General features: G+C 34.6%; 1 protein-coding gene across 5 annotated transcripts in view; it reads right to left on the minus strand.

Annotated features, from left to right (window-relative positions):
• LOC124949489 (synaptotagmin-7) overlaps nt 1-10,000 on the minus strand; it is a 112,048-nt gene that overhangs the window by 99,685 nt on the left and 2,363 nt on the right. For 2 of the 5 annotated variants that reach the window (XM_047494603.1, XM_047494600.1), the window contains exon 3: nt 7,370-7,482. The exons of 1 other annotated variant lie outside the window; for it this stretch is intronic. The gene's annotated coding sequence lies outside the window, so the exon portion shown is untranslated. Of the gene's footprint in view, nt 1-358; nt 528-7,369; nt 7,483-8,097; nt 8,557-9,086 lie in introns of those variants that run through there. 2 more of the 5 variants (XM_047494602.1, XM_047494601.1) reach the window with 2 other exon arrangements.

A 10,000-nucleotide genomic window follows, 5' to 3' on the forward strand; every position in this document is an offset into this window, starting at 1 on the left:
ATCAAAGCTTACGTCGCAATATAACAATACTGACATTACAATACTGATCAACTAGATCAGACATGCTCATTGAACCAAAACGTTATACATTTACTGTGTCCTTCGGCTTTCGCATCGTGTCGCTAACCGAAATTCAATCTATATATTTTGTCATCGCAAAGAGATGAAAAAAGGATAGCAAAGGGAGGAAAAGAAGAAAAAAAAATTGGAAATAAAGAATATGAAATTTCGAATGTGACTACGAGCATTTGAAACGAAATTTTATTTATTAAAAAAAAAAAAAAAAAAAATAAAAATAAAAAAATAGAAAAAAGAAAAAAAAAATGGCAGATAATACGTCCTGTCGTTTCATACGTACGATCGATGAGTCCAGATGGTGAAGGTTCTCCTTGCTAATAGACGAAAACGCGTTTCACTCCGGCACGTTGAAATGCTTTTGGCATGAATCCAGACGAAGAAACTTAACTTAACCGTCCGCGAACGAATCGTTTGTTACGGCACACAACGTTGCACTCGCTTGTTAGAAGGTGACCATTTGTATACGTCCAAAGTCAGCTTTGTCCGCGATCTCTTTAAGCTTCCAACGGCTGAATGAAGGTAGTTTATGAATGAATAGAGAATAATAATATTCTCCGATTGATATAATACAACTTTCATTTCTTTTTTCTTTTCTTTTTTTTTTTTGTCTTTCTTTTTTCTTGTTTTTTCTCTCATCGGTGAAACGTAGCTTCCTCGAGGGAGAAAAAAAAAGAAAAAAGAGTTCAGAGTCGACGTTATACGAAGGATGAGAACCGAGTTGAAATGAGACGTATAGTAAGTGTCCTTAACAGGATCAAAAAACTTCTACTGCTGTCCCATAAGACAAATGGTCCGGAATAACAAGGCACGTATATAGATCACTTAATCTACGCAAATTCGATTTCATTTCTCTTCTTGAAATTTTTTTCGCTCTCTTTCTCTCTCTCTCTCTCTCTTTATAACATCCCTCTTTATTCAGTCTTTCGATTGAAATGTAAAATCAATCAACGCCCAACATTCGACATAATTCGAATAATAGCATTTGGAATAAGCAAGGAGCCAGTAATGATGGAACACTCGAACTTATCAATACAATTACAAGAAACTTTGGACTTTCGGATAAATGCAAATATTCACTGGAAATGATTGCTGGAACGCAATTATAGGGAGAAGTAAGCCCATCGTGGAGAATCTCTCAAGAGAATATAATCGATCGATCGCAGTACCTTTCGTTGCGTTTTAGAGTTGAAAATACTTTTAAGGATCTATCTGAGGAAATTTAAAATTCGCTATATGATATCGTTAAATAATTCGCACATTGACACTACTGCTCGTGATACTAGCAAACAGCTTACTACACTACAGTTACGCTACAGTTTACTACGTTCGCGTGACACTCGACTACTTGTATTAAAACTTATATAGTGGATACACATTTGGAGTCGCGTCAAAAGTGACGAAAGAAATAAAAACGACGAGATATCACGAATTGACAAATTCGACTAGATTCTAAAGAAAATAATGTGTTAGCTGCTATATTTCTCTCTTTCTCTCACTCGTATAACTCGTCTTTCAAAATTGCAAAATGATGTGTACCAACTTAAAAACAAAGATTTCAATTCGCAGGAAGAAAGTTGGATCGTAAAAAAGGGGTGTGATTAAAAGTTTGAAGTAAGACATCATTTGGTCGAGCACTCGTGGAAAAGCTAAAATTTCTCCTCTCTCGTTCACTCGTTCTATGACAACTTTTCGTCTGACCTCATTTCTAATTTATCGACCCTAAGCTTGTAAGCGCGCACGCACACACACGCTCACACATAAGGTGGGCAATTGCGGTAAGACCACGTCTAAGCACTTCAATGGGATAGACGCCACCGCAATTGCACCGGGATCACATCCTTCGGCCCGCGAGGTGACAAAGCATTATAATCGACACGATCTGATCGCGATAACTCTGCGCTCTAATGCCTTTCTAACTCGATGTTAAGCCGTTCAAAGTCGCCGTAATTGTATGAACGATCTCATTGACCGCCATCGAAGCACTAATCTAACAAAGAGGAGAATCAAAAGGGAAGACAATTTACGTAGTAATATGTTCTATATATTTCTCTCTCTCTCTCTCTCTGTCTCTCTCTCTCTCTCTCTCTGTCTCCTTTGACAAGAACATTTCATTGCACTACATATCTAAACTATTTGTTGCTCTAAACTCGATAGTTATAAAATGACTTTAGTAAAACGACCAACTCAGCATATTCAAGCAATTTTATTTACAAATATGTGTCATACATATTCGATCAGCGACATTGTATCGGTACCCAATGAAATTTCCATAACAGGCGCAAGGGTTAAGATTATATATACATCCGCTCGCGGGATTCATAGAATGTCGGTCACGCGAGTCTAAATCGATTTTTACAACTCGTTTTTATTTCCCGGGAGCAAATATTTTATGATGTAACGCGATGCGAAGTATCCTGACGTCTCATGTCGTTGTTATTTGAAGCTTGATCAAACGATAATTCCGATTCTACTTGGGGTTAGTGACACGCTTTACGTGCTTTTCGTGTTCGCAAACCAAGAAAATTTGTCAACAAATTGTCTTTTACCGTGAGGTTTTTTTTTCTGCAAAAGGATAAAAGACTTATCATTCTTAAAAAGATCAAAAATCCTTCTTCTCCCTATTCTTTATTTTCTTATTTCAGTCGATCCAACTCGAAGCTCGAATTACGTGCACACTCCCAAGTACGTTACAAAAAGAAGATACATACGTATCTAGCTCGTTAATAACCGTGTAATTCGGATAGTCCCTAGAGAGAGAGAGAGAGAGAGAGAGAGAGTGGGTGGAGGGGAGGGGAAGGGAGGAAGAGCTCGTATACAAAGAGGATCAAATACGCTCGAATAAATATTGGGTTGTTTGTGTAAACTACAAAATTGCACCAGTTAGCCAACTTTGCCTGATACAAATCTTTACCTTCTGTATAAGTAATTGCGAACATCCAAGAGCCTTTTAACGAGCTACGTTATTGATGGAAATGAGAAAAGAAAAAGTAATGAGAGAAAGTGAAATAAAGAAGACAGTTAAAAGAATCGACGATGGTATATAATCGATTAATCGAAGAGATTCCGTCGGATGGAAAAAAAAAAAGAAGAAAGAAAGAAAGAAAAGAAATATCTGACGCATATTTTCTCATTTGACGCATTAATATTTGGAAAGAGAAATAGGAAGAGAAAGTTAAGAAAGATAAATATTTCTTAGGTAGGATAGAAATAGGAGTGGGGAGGGAGTAGGGGATGAACGAGAGAACAATGTCGCATAATAAATTTAAGCTATCGTAACCCGTTGTAAATCCCTTTAAGACGCCGAAACTGGCCGGAATAAATCTTAAAGGGGACCAAAATTTAGAGCGTTATTCATAGATGACCCGTTCTACTCGACGGATTGTCAATATCGCGACGTAGCCTTGACCGCTTCTTAATATACAGAGAACCATCATCTACTGTGCTACTGATTGATGAAACTTCCTCGTCGTATATTAAGATCGCGTCAAAAAGATAAAGCCAAAAGTGAAGTATGCCTTTCAAATAGTAAATAAAAATTTCTATCAAAACGAACTGATCGAACTGATCCATTAGAAACGAAACTATATTATTCTTTCCAGAAAATATAATATATATTTTCGACTTATAGGATACTATTGAAAATGATGAGAAATTTCGAGATAACGTTTAAAAAACGATGAAACAGAGAGAGAGAGAGAGAGAGAGCAAATCCTTGTTGCGATCCATTGAAGCGAGAAAAGCCAGACAGGGCAGAGATTTTCGTTCGAATATTCTATAAATACCCAAAGGATCAAGGTTATTGGTAGTACTGCTACTGCTACTGCTGCTGCTGCTGCTGTTTCTCATCCTTTTCTCGCATCAACTCATGCTTTCATAATATAAGTATTAACGACCCCAGTCACGTTCACGTTAACTTTCAAATATGGAAATCTATGCATAACGCGTAGGCAGTTCCAGTATACGCTAGCAAAAGCATATCAGTACTTTTCAATATTAAAATTATACAACACAAACGTACGCTTCTTAGTGGCAAACGCAGATTGCGTGCAATACGTATCCAACGATTTCATTTCTATCGACTTCCGTTAGATATGGAGTTACCACATATATATATATATATATATATATATATATATATATATTTATAAATTTCACGGTCGACGAATGGATCATTGATAAATTAGCATTGTTTCAATGAATGGTCGGGTTCTAAAAAATATAATAAATAATAGAATAGAATTCAATTTATATTTCGAAATTAAAACTAAATAAATAAAGAACCCAAAAACGAAGAAAATATTTTCATTCCATTCCGAAATGATTCATCTCCAACAAACGAATGTATTTAATCGGAGTAAACAGAATTGTATTCGATGCTAACAAACATAGATCATCTTATTTACTCTCGAAGTATACGCATCGTCTTACGGCGTCTTTGGCTCCACTCGTAATCTTCTTTTTTAATTTCCGTACACGATGGTTTCCCAGATCAATTGTAACAATCCGCTATGTCTTACGAATACTCTGCCCGTATACATTTATTGATTTATAGCTATCTATTGTTATCAAAATAGTTGGTGTCGTAAATAGAAATTAATACGTAATCATTAACAAGATCATTCTATACTATATCAAATGCCAAATATGTTTTACGCCGGTGATGCAAATGGTTAATTTAAAGTAACATTTTTACGTTGACAAATCTTTTACGATAAAGAAACAAATAAAAGGAAGAAGGCAGATAAAGGATGTTCTTTTTATAGTGCGCCCAGGAAAAACGAGTAACGTATCGTGAATATTTTCGCAAAAAGTACCTAATACATGATGGTACTTTTGTGCAGAAAAAAAGAAAACAGCAAAGAAAAAAAGAAATTGTGTTTCCCCGTAGTGTAATTCCAAGCATCCTCCCCATGTTCTTTATCGTAAGACAAACTCGAAGCAAAACGTACTTAACACAGTGGGTATTCGAGATCGCATTAAGGAGAAAATGTCTACGAATCGTTAAACAATTAGACAAAGTCGTTCGCTTACTTAACGAGCTCCTTCTAAAAAGAAATTACGAGGTTGAGGCCAAAAACTAATTATAAAGCAGAGATACTGCGAGATGAATTATTATCATTGGGAATAAGACAAAGAAGTATTCAAGATGGTAATAACCATCAGGTATGGGGTTATATATACCGATAGACAAATCGATAGAGAAGTCGATCGATGTAAATCACCTTTCGGTTTACAATCAAGCCACTAATTGGCTTCCGAAACCTTCCTTGCGATGAATTGAAATTTATTTCACATGCATACGACTGACGTGAGTGGAGTAATATGAACTCGGGAGTTCTTGTTCTCTTTATTCTTTTCTCTTTCATCCAATCACATTTATATTTAAAAGTTCATACATATATATATATATATATGTGTGTGTGTGTGTGTGTATATATAACATATATATATATATATATATATATGTATGTATTACGTACACACACAATATGTACGCCATACGTCCGTTTCGGTAAGTACGAACCTTTTATCGTAACTATCGAACCCATAATGCACAACCATAATGAAATTTCACGTGGCTTAGATGAAATCTTTACGTTAAATTCTACAGGGAGAAAAATCGATTACAAGCCTGTCGCCCAATAAAGCGAAAAATACCGCAAGGTGTTTGCGATAAAAGCATATCTCGTTACACCGATAAAGATCTACCATTGATTATAAAATAAATAGAAGTAATTTCGAGAAAGAAAAAAAAGAAAAAAAAAAGAAAATAAAAGTATATCGCGGAACGATCAAAATTTGAAGAAACCGATTCGATGTGCGCTTTGAACTCTCGCCAGAAAACGATCGAGCCCAGGCTACTTCGAATTTCAAATATTCACAGGGTCGACTCTGTCGAGCGAACCGTAATAACAAAGATAAATATATAGATAGAAATACATATATACTCGTATATACATACATACATATATACATACATGCATACGTACATATGTATGTGCGTAGACTTTGATATAGGTATCAAGGGAATTTAAGGACAAAGCAGTTCAGCTAAATTGCATTCGAGTTTATATCGCGTTACCGACAATTCGAAATTACAACTACACTCGCCATTCTACTTTTTCCATGAGTAGAATAAATTCGTTGAAACTATCGTATGCCATGCGATGTTCATTTGTTTTTTTGTCCTTTTGTACTTCCGAAGAACGAAAGGAAAATGGGGAAAGTTTTATGCGACGAATGTATGAAAGAATATACTACTACTTCGATGGAATCTCAAAGCTTCTTATCAAATCCTCCTCCCGTAGAACACTTAACCCCTTGGCCGACTGAAAATTATTCGCACTAAGAATGCCCAAAGGCTAAGGGCGATATCTGTACTATCACGTTCAAAGCGCAACAGGATCGGTTTTACCTAGAAAGCAGCGAATCATGTGGATATTTCTGTTCAACTTTGCGTGAAATAACCACTGCCTCCTATCTCTACCATCTGTTCGATATGTACATGCAATACGCAGATCGGCCATCTGCATGAAATCCTCGCAATTCGAAAAAAAAGTCCTTCGAATTTTGTTGAAGTTGGCAAAAATGTTTAACGAAAAACTTTTTTCTCCTACTGGTAATTAACTCGTTGACTTTTCAAATACTTTTTTTTAGCATAAAATTCATCCGATCGATAATAATAAAAAAAAAAAAAAAAAAAAAAAGAAGAAAGGAAGAAAAGAAAAAAGAAGTAGAAAATGAGAAAAAAACCAATGGAAATAAATATACGAAGATAAGTTTGAAATTCAACGTCGAAGTTTTAAGTCTGATAGATAAATATCGTAAATCTTTTATGTGATTCTTCGACATCAAATGCGAATAATCTGAAAAGAACTGAAATGTCTTTGATCATGATAGACCGTTTTACAGGAGATTAATTCAAAGCGAAACCAATGGGATTTACTACCGAGAATTTATTTATCTTGTAAGAATGCCATAGAAGGAAAACGACAAGGAACAAAATTTTATATCTACGGATACGATCGATCCTATCGATTTATTTCAGTCCATTGTCAAAATGTTTTAGCAATTACGCTATTTTAATTTTCTAGATTGTTCCATGATCATATAATATTTATTATAATCAACTAAAAGGACAAGAGGAGAACGAGGAAGCTATATTAAATATCCTTTTATTATTTATTCCTCGTGTGATAAGAACTTTCAAAAAAAAAAATTATTACAAAAGAGGAAATAAAAAGAAAAAAAGAAAAAAAAAAGAAAGAGAAGAATGTGGATGAAGACTCACCGATCGATGGAATAGAATGAAACGCAGTCAGTCTCCTAGATCCTCATCGAGATTAGTGATGAAAGTACAGCTGGATCGACCAGTTCAAGAAGATTATGCACGTTTACATCTTCCTATTACAGAGAAATAGGGAGGGAGAGAGAGAGAGAGAGAGAGAGAGAATATTCTCTGATATAAAAAAGAAACAAAGATGTCCCATCGTTTGAGTAGATACTTTTCGTGTATTAATGTCACAAAAAAAGCAAGTGCGGAACGAAAAAGTGTCAAGAGATAACGTGATAGAGATCAGATGCTGGAAAGGAAAATAAAAGTAGAACGAAAAAGAAAAAAAAATGCTTTCTCTTTTTCTTTTTTTCATTTTTTCTTTTCTTCTTTCTTTCTTTTTTTTTTTCCTTTATCTCGTTTCGTATCGAGTATGGCTCTTTGTATATAATATTTATTACAAAATAAAATTTAAGTTAATATATGAAAATATCGAAACGCGAGATAAACGTTCTAAATTTCAATTCTCAAATCTTCTAGCTTCAATCGAAATACTGATTTATTTGCATATCCAATCTTCTTCCATTTCCCTTTCTCTAGTTATTTTCACCTTTACCGACGCGTAACTCTTGAAATCCTTTCTTTCTATATTCTCTATTTATTCCTCCTCTTTTATTTTCCGTATTCATTTGGATATATACATAAATAAATGCCTAACATATACATATATACATATATATATATACCTTTTTTTATTCTTCTTTTTCTATTTTCTTCAGACTTAACAATTTTCTCAATTTTTCTTTTTTTTCTTTCCTTTTTTTTTTTCATTTTAATCTTAATTTATCAGATTCAAATGAATCTATATACGTTCGCGAATAATTCGCATTTCTAAATTGTTCTCATAATTTTACCTTACGTTCTCATAATTTGTATTTTCGTTTAACAACGTTCTTCGTCGTTATAATGAAAATATAACGAGGAGATAAGTTTGAATGTTGGAAAGGTTTGAACGTAAACGCTTTCACAGCGGCTAGGCGTCGCGCTTTCGAGTGGACGAATTCGACTTCCAGCCAACAATTAGGTAACGCTTCGTTGATTTGACTTGCAAAGTTCGGGTGCAAGCACACATACACGAACTTCCTAAATGCGTGCCTTTTGCGATGCATATGTATTTAGAACCGGGCTGCGAATATCCGCGAAACCTTCCAACACAACACCAAAAACAAAATTCAGCACAAGCGTTCTCTCTTCGAGCGTATTACTGTAGATACTGCCGAAATACTAGTCTCGCTTCAATAAACCGCTATCGAATTAAGGAGAGTAAAATAAACGGCCTAACACCATATATTCTGTGTTTTAATCGTAATATCAAATCTTTTTCGAACATCACGACAGAAGATTTAAAAGGAGAAAAAAAAAAAAAAAAGAAAAGAAACGAACGTGAACATTTCTTTAACATAAAATCAACATTTATCCTAATGTTGTATAAATACGTATAATAACAAATATATAAAAAAAAAAAATGTTTGTAAGATGTTTAAATAATCATTTCCGTAATGTCTTCTGTTATATAGAACGTATTTACTTCGAATGAAACGATTCCCCCAAAAATTTATTAAAGTATAGAATTGGACCAAAGAATATTTACCATGAAAGTGACTCAAGAATATTGGGTGAGACGGCAGTATATAGAACATCGACGATATTCTCTCTATGTAACTTTGGTACATACCTACTTCGGCGGCGTGTTTGAAGAGAAAGAGTTGGGGAGTTAGCAGGTACATGTTCGAACAATATGCCGCCCCATCTTTCGCTCTTCTTACATTGAAATTCGCCGCATATATTTAAGTCCCGGTCTTCTGATATTCGAGGGTCTTTGAGAGAGCATTCGTTACTTCGACAAAAATTGTCTTCCTTCTTGAGATTGTCTTATATTTGCATCCTAGTGTCTTCGAGAATAATAGTTAAAGAATAAGAAATAGTTGAAGCGGAAGAAATTTTCTTCGACGAATTTTTGCGAGAAAATTCGCGCATTGCGACATACCAACAAAAAGAAATTTCGTTGAATCGTATTAATGATTAATAAGCTCGTGGAATATTTGAAAATATCCGCCTACATTCTCATCGTCTCTTGATAACCGATAGAAAATATAATGAGAACATCTGAGAACTATCCGACGTTATTCTTCTTTTCTCTTTCTTTTCATTTTCTTTTCTTCTTTTTCCTCATTTCTTGTTCTTTTCTTTTTTTATTTTCCTTCCCTTGACGCGAGCAACCGCAAACAGAATTTGCGGGAATTTTAGAGAAAGTCCGAATCGAACCTTCTCTCTAAAAGTATCGAAGATTGCAAATTGCAGTAGAAACGAACATTTGGCATTTTTCCACGATTCATTTCTACTATCCGTAAAGCACATTCTACTCGCCTTAATGCGAAGACAGATGACGGATAAAAACGATATATTGGAATGTACGCTACCACAATCCGTTTTCTTCTATATCTTCGAAGAAATGTTGGTACCGTACAATGAAATTTTTTAATTGCACTCGATCTTTGCCATATTCCTCCACTATCTCAAATATCTCACTATCTTTCTATAACTATCTTTCTTTTTCAAGTCTTTCACAAAAAGATTTTTCGATGAAAT

Source organism: Vespa velutina, chromosome 5, assembly GCF_912470025.1.
Source record: "Vespa velutina chromosome 5, iVesVel2.1, whole genome shotgun sequence".
Classification (NCBI taxonomy): Eukaryota; Metazoa; Arthropoda; class Insecta; order Hymenoptera; family Vespidae; genus Vespa; species Vespa velutina.